A 16014-nucleotide genomic window follows, 5' to 3' on the forward strand; every position below is an offset into this window, starting at 1 on the left:
GTGTCCCAAAAGAGATTAAAATGGAATTGGGAAATATTTAACAAGCTAAACAAAAATATAATTGAACATCGGTAATGTTAATATGTGGGTTTCTAAGGCAATATGTATAGAACCTCATGTATGGTTTATGAGCCCCTTTTTCTTTTTGAGTTTGACACCACTAAGACTCAAACCATTTGTTTCCACACTGGAGAAGGGGAGAGGTAAATTACCAGGACATACAGTAGTCTATTGAGAGGTCTGTTTAAGAGAACCTTGAACCAGGGACCTCCCTCTCCTTTGCTCCTGCCCATTGTTCCTAGAGAACACACGTTAGGGTCTAAGTTTCAGGGACAGCTTCTTGGCATTTCCTGGGATGGCAGGAATCTGATGTCAGGATGCTGTTTACTTATGCCCTTTGAATATGCTGGCCTCAATCAGTTAGAGAGGATGAGGAAGTTACTGCAGATAAGGACTGGCCACAGGCTAGGCTGGTTTACCTCAATATAGAACCCAGGGAGAGAAGTCAATACTCTCCTGCAATGCTGGTTGAGGAAGGAATCTTAGACACTAGTGAGGCAAGTTCTGCACCATGGCCTAGATGTAAAATAACACAGATTGACATCTTTCCTAGCAAGTTAGAAAAGGGGACCAGATAGATCACCAGCATTAGACTCTTCTAGATACAGAAGCTGCTTGATCCGGATAGACCTGGCTAGTTTGGAGATGAGTAGTGGCTAATTCAATATGAATTCAGTAAAAGGCTATGGGATCTTTTATATCCTATCAAACCCCAACTTGTCTCTGCTGTGAGGCTGCCTCTCAGCTGTCATCTTTGCAAACCTTGGCCTACAGACAGATAACAGGGAATATGACCACACATAACGTGTTCCTTGGTTCATAACAGAGACAGATTACTGAGGTGATAGTCCATAGATCTGACCCAGTGTGCCAACTCCTATGCTCCTCTGTAATACTCTCTGTTGTTGGCAGACATGGAAAAGGAGAGAATGTCCTTTACCCCTGGCTTTTTTGGCAACACTTGAAAGGGGATACTAGGACCTTGTCAGTATTGGACATGAGCAGTCTACAGTAGCTGTGTTATCTAGAAGTGACTAGCTCAATAGAAATGACTGGCACAAACGAAATCAGTAGCACCTGGAAATATGATCAATGTTTGTTGAATGAATATCCCAATAGGCAGATCTGGGAACTCCGAATGGAGGAAGCAGGTGTTGCCTGTACCGGCAGGTATCCTGTGCTGGGTAGAAGCGCTGTGTGGTGAGTAGAACTTGATTTTTACTGTTTGCTCCCTCTGCTATCAGAATCACTTTTGCCTTTGGAATTATCCTGTGTTTCTGTGGCTCCATGGAGACGTTTTTGGCTCTCCTACTTATGGGGGAGGATGGTTAGGTCCAGATATTTCTGGTAGTTCTGGCAGCTTGAACAAAGGGAGGGAGTGAACAGGAGCTGATTTAATGTTATAAAAGGATGCAATTTCCATTGTGGTTTTCTCAACAGATAATGTGAGACATGATAAAGAGGGGCCAACAGTAGCAATATAAATGTGTGCTGTGTGTTACATCAACATTATCCTAGATCATATATCCTCAGAATTGTTATATTAAAATAAAAGCAGTTTTGGAAGTGATTTTCTTTTCTTCTCAATAAGTTTTATCGAAGAATTTTGTTTTTCAATCATAATCATTTCTTGAAATACCATCCTCCTTTCTCCTCCCACCTGAATTCTTCTTGTAACAGAAAAAAAGAATTATGTAAAACAGTTGTGCTTGATTTTATAATACCTAAATAACAGCTCTAAATTACATTGACTTCTTAGAAATAATTTTTTTATCAACTCTTGCATTTAGGGGCTGGCATTTTTTTAGACCAGCGACAGTGAACAACTAGCTGTGTATCAATTCCCTTATCATTAGGGTCAGGATTTCTGATACCTGTTCCTTAGTTCTGGAAATTTGTGCCTTAGTAAAAGAAGGGGAGAAGTTCAAATCGATTTCATTAGAAACATGAACTCTCAGATGATTGACATAACCAGTAGTCTTGAGGTGTCTAGATGGTATTGTGAATAGAACACTAGGCCCTGAGTCAGGAAGACCTGAGTTTAAATATGACCTCAGACCTTTACTACCTATGTGACCTTGGTCAGATCACTTAATCGCTGTTTGCCTTAGTTTCATCAACTGCAAAATTTGGGAATAATAGCATCTACTAGGGCAGCTAGGTGTCTCAGTGAATATAGCACTGGCCCTGGAGTCAGGAGGACCTGAGTTCAAATGAGACCTCAGACACTTAACATTTACTAGTTGTGTGACCTTGGGCAAGTCACTTAACCCCAATTGCCCTGCCTTACCCCCTCTAAAAAGGCAAAAAAATAGCACCTACCTAATAGGGTTATTGGGAGGATGAAATGAAGTACTATTTGTAAAACTCTAAGCATGATATCCGGCACGTAGCACATAGTAGATACTAAATGAATGCTTTTTCTCTTCTCTCTCTTTGAGCTTGTGCTGGAAAATTTTATTAGAAATTGATTTTTACAATATAGAGCAAAGGTTCTTAACCTGGGGTCCACAGAAAAGAAACAAACACTTATTAGGCACCTACTCTATTCCAGGCACCAGGCTAAATGCTTCATCAATACAATGTCATTTGATTCTCATAACACTGGAAGGCAGGTGCTATTATTATTTCCATTTTACAGTTCAAGAAACGGAATCAGAAAGAGATTAATTTACCGAGAGTCATATAGCTAGTAAGTGTCTGAGATTGGATTTGAACTTGGGTCTTTCCTGATTCTATGCTCAGTGCTCTATCTACTGAGTTAGCTAACAGCCTCTAGGCACAGACTCATAAAGTAGCCATTTTTTTGTGATGGATGTCAGAAGGTCTATGAGATGGGGAAAAACTTACATCTTTACTATTGCTAGATTTTGGCTCACTTTGTAATCTTACATTTTTTATTTTGTGCACTTAAAAGCATTATTCTAAAAAGGAATCCATAGGTTTGACCTGACTGCCAAAGACACAAAAAGTTTAAAGGCCCCCTGATCTCCAGAAAAGAGATTATAACTCCATCCTGCCCAGCCCTCAGTGATTAGCTGCACTTTGCTACTTGCGTTTATAAATTATATGGAAAAAAAGCATTATATAAAAATAAACCCATACTCTGGCTGCAGGCTGTTCTGAGAAAACCTCTTACTACCCCAGTCTTTTTTGAGATTGCCTGATGTTAATATTCACAGTTGTATTCTAGTGATATATAGTTAAAATGCCTGCTTCTAATTTTTAAAAATGAAAAATATAGGAGTAGGGACAAACTTGTTTTGATATGGAAGAAAAGAATCTGGTCCTTTTATATAGTGGGTTTTTTTTTAAGTTATGGCAAAGGACATAAACAAATAGTCCTCAAAAAACTGCAGGCTATTAACAAACATGTCAAAGATTGCTCCAGCGAACCAGTAATAAGAAATTAAAGAATCAAAAGGCCTCTGAAGTGTCACTTCACACTCAGCAACTTGGCAAAGATGACTGAAAGATGGAAATAATGAATGTTCCAGGGGCTGCAGGAAGACAAGGCTCTCTCATGCACTACTGGTGGATCTATGAATTAGTCCAATCACTCTAGAAATCCATATGGGGCCATGCTAAGAAAGTTACCAAGACGTCCAGACCATTTGATCCGGAGATCCCAGTTCTAGACATACAGGCCAACCATAGGGGAATGGAGGGGGGAGTGAAAGAAAGGTTCCATATGCAGAAATATGTTTATTATAAATAAATGGAAACCAAGTGGAGAGCACCATCATTTTGGGAAAAAGTAAAATGAATTGTGGTAAATGAACATATTATTGTACCATAAGAAATTATGGGGGCAGCTAGGTGGCACAGTGAATACAGCACCAGACCTGGAGTCAGGAGGACCTGAGTTCAAATGTGTCTTCAGACACTTAACACTTACTAGTCGTGTGACCTTGGGCAATTGCCCTTCCAAAAAGCAAAAAAAAATTATGCATATCAATAAAAATAAATGGTCAGTAAACATTTATTAAGCACTTACTTTGAGCCAGGTGTATTATGGTATTGGGGATAACACTTAGAAAGAAAGTCCCTGTACTCAAAGAGCTTACAGTCCAATAGGGAAGATCTAATGGGGAAAGATAATACATTTTTGTGTATTGAAGCTGAAAAGGGTGGAGAATGTGCCACAGGGTGTTTGTGAGAAAAAGATGCCTAGTGGAGCCAAAAGGAAGAAGGGCTGATGAGAAATAAAAAGGATGTCTGGGCAATTCTCAGCTGCTCTATAAAGGGAGGCTTTGGTGGACTTTTTTCCTCCTCTGTCCTCCGGCTTTCCAATCAGAGGGGAGAAGCAACTGAGCATATTGAGGAGATATTATGCATCAAAGTTGAGGCAGATAAGAAATGTGGTGATGTGCTTATTTGGGGGAAGCATGATGTAATTAAAACCAAGCAGAGAAGCTGGTAGATAATGAAAATGAAAAATGTAGTGAATCATGAGAAGACTTCTCTTAAAAAGTGAAGTAAATAGACTTTAACAATGTGAATCAAAAGAACAACATCAATAACAACCCCCCCACCCCAAACCTGAAAGCAATGTAATTTTAATGATTAAGTTTAGCCTTGAAGAAGACATGCAAAAATGCACCTCCCTTCCTTAGCAGAAGTGAGGACCATACGTGTAGAATATTGTATATATAGTCAGTATTGATCAACATATTGATTACTTTTACTGAAATGCTTTTTTTCTCTGATTTTTTGTCTGCCTTTACAAGGCAACTCTTTGTAAAAAATGAAAGGAACAAAATTGCACGCTCTGTGGCTAAAAGAATAGGGAGGGACATATTTAGACATTAAGATGGTATAAAAAGCAAAAGATAAAAATAAAAAATTATAATATTGAATCACTTACTTGATATTTCTTATTTGCTTTTGGGACTATAGAAACACAAAAGATGCTCTTTGTACTCAGCATTAAGAGTGGAACTGGGGAGAAGTGGAGCCAAGATGGCAGAATGAAGACAGGGACTCTCCTGAGCTCTCCTCCAAGCCCCTCCAAATACCTTTAAAAATGACTAAACAAATTCTAGAGCAGCAGAATACACAAAAAGATAGAGTGAAACAAATTTCCAAACCAAGACAACTTGGAAGGTCTATAGGAAAGGTTTAGTGCACCCGAGTGAGAGAGAAACACAAGCCCATCCAGCACAGACCAAGCCCCAGCAAACCCAGAGGGGGGTGACTGAATCAGTTGCAGCAGTGACAGTTTCCAGACTCCACAGCCCAGAGATGCCAAAGACATCTTAGAAAATCAGCAGAAAAGGTCTGTTGCACCTGGATGAGAGAGGAACACAGCCCAGCAGAGGCCCAATGAGAACAGCCCTGTCCCAGCAAACCAAGAGCAGACCTTGGGAATCACTAAATCGAAGCAGGAGGGACAGCAGCGGCTGCTTCCAGAGCTCTCAGCCCATAGATGCTAAGGGGGTGGAACAACCAGTCAGAAGGAGATTACAGGGGTCTTTTTCCTAGCACTAGAACTTTGTTGCTTTGCCCATGCTTGGATCCAGGTCAAAGTCTTGGGTGACAGTCCTGGGTGAGGAGGAGCTCTAAAACAGCAATGGAGGAGGTACCCTCCTCACAGTTGCAGGGCAGAAGAGAGTGCTTGTAGTAACACAGCACAGGCCAGGAGAGGAGTAAACACCTCTCCTTAGGTCATACCACCTTGGGAGAACTGAAAACTTACACGTCCCTAGAAGTATCTCTGAAAACAGCTGCACAAAACCCCTGAAGTTTGGGACAGTAGGCCCTTCACCCTGGAAGCAGAGCCCCACTTAACAAAGAGTTAAAAGTCAAGTAATAGGCTGAAAAAATGAGCAAACAACAGGAAAAAACCTCTGACTATTGGAAGTTACTATGGTGACAAGGAAGATCAAAACACACACTCAGAAAAAGATGACAAAGTCAAAGTTCCTAAATCCAAAGCTCCAAGAAAAATATGTATTGGTCTCAGGTCATGGAATAGCTCAAAAAGATTTTGAAAATCAAATGAGAGAGGTAGAAGAAAAATTGGGAAGAGAAATTAGAGTAATGCAAGAAAATCATGAAAAACTAGTCAACAGCTTGGTAGAAGAGACACACAAAAAATGCTGAAGAAAATAACACCTTAAAAAATAGACTAGGCGAGGGGCAGCGAGGTGGCACAATGAATAGAGCATCAGCCCAGGAGTCAGGAGGACCTGAGTTCAAATCCGGCCTCAGACACTTAACACAAAAACTAGCCTGTGACCTTGGGCAAGTCACTTAACCCCAATTGCCCTCCAAAAGCAAAAAACAAACAAAAAAAAATAGACTAGGCCAAATGGCAAAAGAGGTCCCAAAAGTCAGTGAGGAGAAGAATGCTTTAAAAGAGTAGAACTGCAGGAAAAAAATGTAAGACTTTAGACTCACAATATGAATTTGACCATTACTACCTTTCATGCAAAAGAGGCAGCACCGTAAAATGGACGTAGAATTGAATTTAGAACTCAAAAGATTCGAGTTTGAATCCTGCTTCATACACTTACTAGCAGCATAATCCTAAACAAATCATTTAGTCTCTGAGTGCCATCTGTAAAATGGGAATAGTAATAATAGCATCTACTTCATAGGGTTTTGGGGATACTTAAATGAAATAGTGTATCAAAAGTTCTTTGTGAGTCAGACTATGTAAATGGGAGCTCCTTTTATTCATCATTTGTCTTTTCTTTAATAATCTTTTAAAATTAAAAAATTTTTATTGATATCTTTTGTTATATATTGTTTTTACTAATGAATATGCCCCTTTACCCCCACCTAGGGTGTTGACCCTTATAATATAGAAAAAAAAAAAGGCAGTGCAACAAAACTAAACATCAGCTGATACTGGAAGAAAATCTTCAACAGTGGTCATTAAGCCATTTTATCAATTTTTTTATTGTAAAAAGAAAAACCTTGGGGCGGCCAGGTGGCTCAGTGAGTAACGGCACTGGCCCCAGAGTCGGGATAGCCTGGGATCGAATCTGCTCTCAGATACTTAGCACCACACCCAGAAATAACTGGTGGTGTAACCTTGAGCAAGTTACTTAACCCCAATTGCTTAAAAAAAAAAAGCCTAAACACATATTTTATTTACCCTGAGCTGCTTTTATCCTCAGCTGCTCTCTTAAAACAAGATTTTCAGAGAACGAAAAAGATATTTTTTGGTTTTGGCTTTATTTCCTTTTTCCTTCTTAATTAAAAAATAATTATTCTTTGTTTTAACATTGATATTTAAAAATTTTGAGTAAAGAAGACATTTTGGAGACTTCTTTGGACTTGACTATTCTTCTTGGTCAAAGATCCACTAAACTCTTTCTTGAACTCTTTCCCAGTTCTCTACTTAAAGGCAGTTGTTTGTACACAATGCTGAGAACAGGTTCCGAAATGGAACCTAATATATTGAAAATAAAGTTTCCAACTAACAGTTCTAATTTTAAAATAAAAATTTCAACTTGTATCTACAACTGACAATTGTATATTTCTCACTTTTTTCTCTAAGTTACTTTAATGCACATAAAAAAGTGTTTTTCTTCTGTTTCTGTCTCTGTCTCTCTCTGTCTCTGTCTCTCTCTCTCTGTCTCTGTCTCTGTCTCTCTCTGAAAATGGGCCAGCACATAAAATATGGAAGACTTTTTGTTGGCTTCCTAAATTATAATGGAAGAGATTAGAATATCCTATCATCCTATATATTTATTTCCTTTGAGGGGAGACTGTCATCTAAGTTGCTGAAAGGAAATGATTGTCCTGACAAGTTGAGTGAGTAAGGAGCTGATGCTTGATCTGGTCTAATTTTACTATAGAATACTCTCTAGGCCTGGGTTTTGGAAGCACTAAGAGGAGGTATCAATAAATAAAGCATCTTTATTCCACAAATAGCTATTCTTTTTGTCTTTGAATTTTCTTATTTGTTGTAGTTTATGAGCTACATGAGATATTTGTGAACAATCCAACTTCCATCAAGGAGGAAGTTTGATGTAGTGAAAAGAGATTTGGAGTTAGAGGAACTTGGTTCTACTACTTGGTGATTTCAGGCAAATCATTCAATTTCTTTCCATCTCAGCTTTCTCATCTGTAAAATTAGATAATAATAATTTGATAGGAAGCATGGTTCTGTGGGAAGAGTCCTAGAAACCAAAGATGTGTTTGCATCTCAGACTCAATACTTAACTAGGGCTGAGACCCTGGGCTAGTCATATCACATTTCTTTGCCTCACTTGTTTCATCTATAAAGTGGGAATAATAAAACACTGTCTACCTCATAGGTTGTTCTAAGAAAAGAGCTGTATAAACTTTAAAAGCACTACATAAAAGAGTTATTATTATTCTGTAGGATACCAGAATCATTTGGTAGTAGGATTAGATTATTTTTTCATCAAGAAAAGAAAATTATGACAGATTCTGTAAATATTTTTTTCTTACACATCATATTAAACTAAGAATTTGATGTTTTTTTTAACTGCTAGTTTTTCTGGCTCAGACAAATTGAGAGGATATTTTCTAATACCTCTCACCAAATCACCAGGCTAAATTATCTGACATGGAATCCCATGACAGTTCTCATTCTCACTTAAACCTGTTTTTTTTAAGGTTAAAGGATTCTCATAGGCTTGGAAGGGACCTCCAAAGCTCTGTGGTCCAACCTCCTCGTATTCATACAGGTGATGAAACTGAGGCCAAAGAGATTAAGCAGGGGTGGCTAGATGGCACAGTGAATAGAGCACTGGCCCTGGAGACAGGAGGACCTGAGTTCAAAAGTGGCCTCAGACACTTAACACTCCCTAGCCATGTGACCTTGGGCAAGTCACTTAACCCTAATTGCCCTCCAAAAAACAAAAACCAAAAATTTTTTAAAAAAGAGATTAAGCAACTTGTTCCAGGTCACACAGATCAGAAGCATCAGAGGTAGAATTTGAACCCAGGTCCTCTTCTCCCCAGAGTCAATGTTCCTTCCACTGTACTATCCACTTAAAATCACTAGAAGTCATTCAGGCTAGATTATGTTTTGAATGGAGTTATAGAACTACATGTTGCTCCCTTTCAGTCCTGATTCCTACCTTTTTTCTCAGGGTAAATCCTTGCCCTGAAAAAGGTGGCGCAGTGACCCTGTGCAAGTTGGGTAACCTCCCTCAATCTTGATCTCATCTATAAAACGGGGATAAAAATAGCACCAAATCACCAGGGTTGTTGTTAGGATAAAGTGAGGTTTTTGTAAAGCACTGATCTCCATCACCATCATCTATAGACACACTGAGAAGTTCCGGAGGGCTAGGTTAATCTCCTGTTGACAGATACTGAGTGTGGAAGCATCTTGGTTCAACAGACTGATTTCTTTAGGGTCCTTCTTTTAAGCATGACTCAACTTCGGCAACTCCTTCCCATCTTTGCAGATCAAACCATCTTAACCATTTGCAGCTAGAAGGGACCTTAGAGATTAGGTAACCATCCTTCTCATTTTGCAAATGAATAAGCTAAATAATTTGCCCAATCTCCCAACTAATTAGGAGAAAGATGTGTCAATCCTCTTGATTCTTCTTTTAATGTTTTTTCACTTCTGTTTGCTTCTTATTTCAGCACAAATTCTTAGAAACTGAGAGTACAGAATATTCAAAGGATTCACAGGAACAGATATAGAAAATATATAAGTATGTAAATAATCCCTTTGGAAAAAACTGCACTTGAATCCCACCAGGACAACACATTGACATTTAAGCAAGTCCTTCTTTCCTGCAGAGTTGTATACTGAACCCTTAGGGTAGTACTATCTTGTGCTTTATCTTCCTCCCAGAAGATAAACTTTTTTTGGGAAATGCCTAATAAGCAATCTCTGGACCTGCAACATCCAAGTAACTCAAGGGTCCTGATTTCCTAGTTGGACACTACAGAGGAACTATATCAGGAAATCCTCTTTTCTCTCTCTAAAAGATACGTAGGCATACCTGGTTTGTACTTTGCATTATACTATGCTTCACAGATATGGCGTTTGGTTTTGTTTGTTTGTTTGTTTTGTTTTTTACAAATTGAAGGTTTGTGGCAATCCAGTGTTGAGCAAGTCTATCAGTACCATTTTCCCAACAACCTACACTCATTTTGGGTCTGTGTCACATTTTGGTAACTCTCACAATGTTTCAGACTTTTTCACTGTTTTTATATTGCTATGAGTGATCTCTGATAAGTCACTGTTGATGTATTGTCTTGTTTTGGCACCACAAACTATGTCCATATTAGAAAATGAGCTTAATCAATAAATGTTGTATGTGTTCTGATTGTTCCACCAACTGGCTGTTCCCCATTTCTCTCCCTCTTTTCAGGCCTTCCTATTCTTTGAGACAAAACATTTTTGAAATTAGGCCAGTTAATAACCCTACAATGGCCTCTAAGTGTTCAAGTGAAAGGAATCAAAGTGGCAAACTTTGTTGTTGTCTTATTTTAAGAAATTTCCACAGCCACCCCAACCTTTAGTAACTACCATCACAATCAGTAAGTAGCTGTCAACATCAAGGCAAGACTCACCACCAGAAAAAAAGATTACAATGCACTGAAGACTCCGATGATAGTTAGCATTTTTTAGCAATAAAGTATTTAATAATTAAGGTATGTACATTGTTTCTTAGACATAACGTGATCGTACATTTAAACACAACTTTTATATTCATTGGGAAACTGAAACATTCATTTGACTCACTTTATTGCAATATTTACTTTATTGAGATGGTCTAGAACCAAACCTGCAATATCTGAGGTATGTCTGTAATCAAAACTCTTGAGCTTGGGCAGAGAGGATCATGTACATATCTGCTTCTAACGTGTGCTTCTGCAGAAATTGTGTCCTACCTGCTACTGCTTCTCAAGCTTTCTTTCAGGAGTTTCTGACCTGTACTCAGAAACTCTGGATAAGTACATGTCCAGGATCATGTGGTCCTATACTAAGAGAAGAAGAAAGAAGGAAGAGGAGAGAGAGAAGAAGATAGGAGGAAAGAGAGGAGAAAGAACTGGTCTGTTACTAGATTTTATAAATCATAGGGAAGGGCAGGTTTTTCAACAAGAGGCTGTCCTTGTCATTAATTATTCCAGTCTCTGAAACTCAATAAGTAATTGGGTCTTCTGGGTCCTGTCAGCAAGATGCTGATGTGCATGCCCAAAGTCCATAGAAGGATGATCCTCTGATGCCTCTACACAAATGTTTGTGCCTTGTAATTTCATCACATTCTTTGGTGGGGAAGTGGAAGATCCACCAATATGATCAGGGACTCTAGTGATCAACTCTCCTGCAACAGTAGTATGGATAAGTACCCAATTGTTCCACCGGAAGAAGAAATAGTTTTAAAAGAGTTTTCCTTTATATAATAAGGAATAAAATGACTATGGCTGCTTCCCTGATTGTTGAAAATTATATGTTTCATTTTTCTAATCTGTAAAATTAGGGATTTGAACTGGATTATCTCTAAGGTCCTGTCCAGCTACAAAGATCTATGATGGTATGATTAAAAAAAAAATCTTGACTAGCTTGCCAGCTGACATTGGGATGATGCTAAAAGGACCTAAGGTCCCTTTCAGTTTAAATTTAAATATAAAGGTATAATCTAGCTTTTATAATGATAGTTTTGCTTTCTTGCAGTAACAGCTCATCAATTTGTTTTCCCTAGTTCAGGACTGGCTGCTATAACTGTTCTCACTTTCTAGTTTCTTTTGTCCTATTTAGTTAAGACCAGATTCTTTTTAAAACCACGTCTCATGGGTTTTTTTGTTTGTTTGTTAGATTTTTGGGTTTGTTTTTATAAATCAGGCTTTTATTTTGGTTAGGTGAAGCATGGTAAACTCATTCTAATTCATCCCAAGCTTCTCTCCTGATAAGTAGAAATTGATTGTTTTTAAAAAAAGTATCTTAACAGGTGGCAGAATCAAGATGGCAGAGTAGAAACAGGACTTATGGGGGGCTCTGGCTTCCGCCACCTCCAATTTATGTAAAAAGTAACTCTGAAGAAACTTTGGAGCTTCAGAACCCACAAAATGATACAGAGAAGCTAACCTCCTGCTGAGGACAGCCTGGCAGACTGGCAGGTAGAGGTCAGGACAGCACTCTGGAAGCCAAGCCCAGCCCTGCATGAGCCAGGTTTTAGCCTCAGGGCTGGCCTGACCAGCTGCTGGCTGGAGGGACTTCAGATCACCAGCAGCTGTGGCAGTTTCCAGAGCTATTAACACATAGATGCTAAGGACAAAGTGAGAGGTCAGTGCAGTGTGGACTTTGGGATCCAGTAGTTTGAGAGTGTAGTCAGCCTTTGTCCCCAGGCAGAGAGGTGGCTGAGGCATAGAGGCCATGCAGCTGCTGCCACATGGCTGCTTCAGCTCTTGGCCTGCAGATTGTAGGGGGAACAAGCGACCAGTCTAAGGGGTAATCCCTCTTTCTTTAACCTGCTTAGATCTGGATTGCTGTCTAGGGTGGAGGTCCTGGTGTGTGTGACCAGCTTGCCAGAGCATGTGGAGGCTTCAGAGAGGGCACCCAACTAATTGCTTCGGTAGCTGAGAAAACCCCAGCTATTGGGACAAAGCTCCCCTGTCCGGTAGCAGAGTCCTATTGTGAAAAAAGCTCAAAAGTCAAGTAATTGAGAGGCAACATGAGCAGGAAAAGGAAGCAAAGCAAACAGAGCAATCCAACTTTGCATTCCTATTTTGGGGACAAAAAGGATCAAAGCATGGAACAGGAGGAAGACAGCAAAGTCAGAACTCCTGCACCAAAAGCTTCCAAGAAAAATGCGAGTTGGTTACAGGCCACAGAGGAACTTAAGAAGGATTTTGAAAACCAAGTAAGAGAAGTAGAGGAAAAATTGGGAAGAGAAATGAGAACTATGCAAGAAAATTATTAAATGAGAGTCAACAACCTGACTGAAGAAAATAACACCTTAAAAAATAGACTAACTCATATGGCAAAAGCGGTTCAAAAAGGCAATGAGGAGAAGAATGCCTTAAAAAGCCGAATTTGCCAGATGGAAAAATAATCTGAAAAGCTCACTGAAGAGAATCATTCCTTCAGAATTAGATTGGAGCAAATGGAAGCTAGTGACTTTATGAGAAATCAAGATACTATTAAACAGATCCAAACAAATAAAAAAAATAGATGGCAATGTGAAATATCTCATTGGGAAAACCATTGATTTGGAAAATAGGTCCAGGAGAGATAATTTAAAAATTATTAGACTACCTAAAAGCCACGATCAAAAAAAGAACCTAGAAATCATCCTTCAAGAAATTCTCAAGGAAAATTGCCTTGATGTTTTAGAACCAGAGGGCAAAATAGAGGTTGAAAGAATCCACCAATCACCTCCTAAAAAAATCCCAAAAAGAAAACTCCTAGGAGTATTATAGCCAGTTCCTGAATTCCCAGATCAAGGAGAAAATATTACAAGCAGCCAGGAAGAAACAATTTGAATATTGTGGAAACACAATCAGGATAACCCAGGATCTGGCAGCTTCTACACTGAGGGATTGAAGGGCTTGGAATATGATATTCCAGAGGTCAAAGGAGCTGGGATTAAAACCAAGAATCACCTACCCAGCAAAACTGAGTATCATGTTTCAGGGGAAAATATGGTCATTCAGTGGAATAGAGGACTTTCAAGCATTCTTGATGAAAAAACCCAAGTTAAATAGAAAAGTTGACATTCAGATACAAGAAGCAAGAGAAGCATGAGAAAGTAAACAGGGAAAAGAAATCATAAGGAACTTATCAAAGTTTAACTATTTACATGACTACAAGGAAAAATGATAATTGTAACTGATGAAACTTTTCTCAGTATGAGAATAGCTGAAGGGAATAGAAATGTATATATATATATGTATGTATGTATATATATGTCTATATACAAGAGTATATGGGTGTATGAATACATATGTGAATGTGTGTGTGTATATATATATATGTATAGGTATATATAGATAGAGGGCACAGGATCAATTTAATAGGAAGGGATGATACTTAGAAGGTGAAATTAAGAGGTGAGAGAGGAATATAATGAGAGGAGATGGGGAGAGACAGAATGGGATAAACTATCTCATATAGAAGAGGCAATGGAAAATGGTTACAATGGAGGGGAAGAATAGGAAGGGAAAAGGGAATGGGTCAACCTTATTCTCATTAAATTTGGCTTAGGAAGGGAATGACATACACACTAAATAGGGTATCTCACCCTATAGGAGAGTAGCGGGGAAGGGGATGCAAGGGAGATGATGGAAGGGAGGGCAGGCTGGGGGGGAGGGAAGTTGGAAGCACCCACTTTTGAAAAGGGACAGGATCAAAGTAGAGAATAGAATAAGTGGGAGGTGAGATAGGAGGGAGGGAAATTTAGTCAGTCTTTTACAGTATATCCATTATGGAAATATATTGCATAGCTACACATGTACAACCTATATTGCATTGCTTATCTTCCCAGTAAGGGTGGGTGACAAGGGAGGAAGGGAATGAATCTAGAATTCAAAGTTTTAAAATCAAATGTTTAATATATATATATATATACATATATAATTAATATTATTTTATATGTAACTGGGAAATAAGATATATAGGCACTGGGGCATAGAGATCCACTGTTCCCTACTAGGAAGTGGGAGGGGATATGAAAGAAGATATGGGAAAGAACAGATTGGAGAAGGGAATATCCAGTGGGATGGCTATTTTGGGGTAGTGGGTAGGGCAAAAACAGGCAGAAAATTTGTAACTCATAATCTTGCAGAAATGAATGATGTAAACTTGAAATTGATGAAGCATTTAAAAAATTAAAAAAATAAAAGCATAGGATCTTAACTCTCTTTGACTAATGTCAAGAATTCTCTTGTTTTTATTTATAAAAATACATCCAATTTCAGAAAAAACAAGAAAAATTATATGAACTGATACAAAGTGAAGTAAGCAGAATCAGAAGAACACTGTACACAATAACAATATTATAACAGTGATCAACTGTGAAAGACTCAGCTACGATGATCAATACCATGCTCCAAAATAATTCCAAAGGATTCATGAGGAAAAATACTATCCGTATCCCAAGAGAGAACTGTTGAACTCTGAGTATAAATTGAAGCATACTTTTTTTTACCTACTTTATTTTTCTTGCTTTTTTTTCTAATATTTTGCACAACTTCATATGTATAACTGATATCATATTCCTTGCCTTCTCAATGGGTAGGGGCGGAGTGAAAGGAGGAAGAGAATTTAAAATTCAAAATTTTTTAAAAATGAATGTTAAATAAAGTATATCAAAATTTTAAAAACCCTATGGGCCATAATCAAGTCTTGGGGGGAAATGGATTATTTATCAATGATACCTTTTATACAGAATGTGATAAAAGTAAAGTTTCATGATGATGAGTTTTAAAACATATGTGTAAAAAAAATCCGTCTATCTATTGATTCCAAAGACAATGGAAGACTTCCTGCAATAGACCAGACCTGACTTTCAGACTGTTTATCCAATGTACTCTGAGCCAGAAGTTAGTGGTAACTTTGCAAGATACTCTGCTATATCTTGCTGCTTTCCCTGGAACCTAAATGTGGTGTTTCTGTCAAGGAGGCAAAATATATTTCTTTGTGTTTCTCTGTCTTTGTCTTTGTGTTTCCTGTCCTTCTGTTATTACTATGAGATTTTATTTGTCACCACTGCTAAACAATTGTTTATTTATTTGGTAAGGTAGCAAATTGGGTTGGAATAGTCAAGGGATAATTACAGTTTTGAAGAAACATAAGGTGTCTAGGGCACCTGGTGATGTAAGTCCCTGAGGCTATTATCTCATTAAGAACATATTGCAATTGGCAGAACTCTCCAAAGTAACTGGGATATTCCTGCTAATTATGTATATTCTTTCTGTTCATGGGAGAGGAAGGAGGTGAGAGAACATTTTAGATCCTGGATTGAACAATTGTGGATAGGAAGTGTTTTGCATTGTTTTATTTTA

Source organism: Petaurus breviceps, unplaced genomic scaffold (assembly GCF_028583685.1).
Source record: "Petaurus breviceps papuanus isolate PSGF00001 unplaced genomic scaffold, PetGlider_PUasm1.0 214, whole genome shotgun sequence".
NCBI lineage: Eukaryota > Metazoa > Chordata > Mammalia > Diprotodontia > Petauridae > Petaurus > Petaurus breviceps.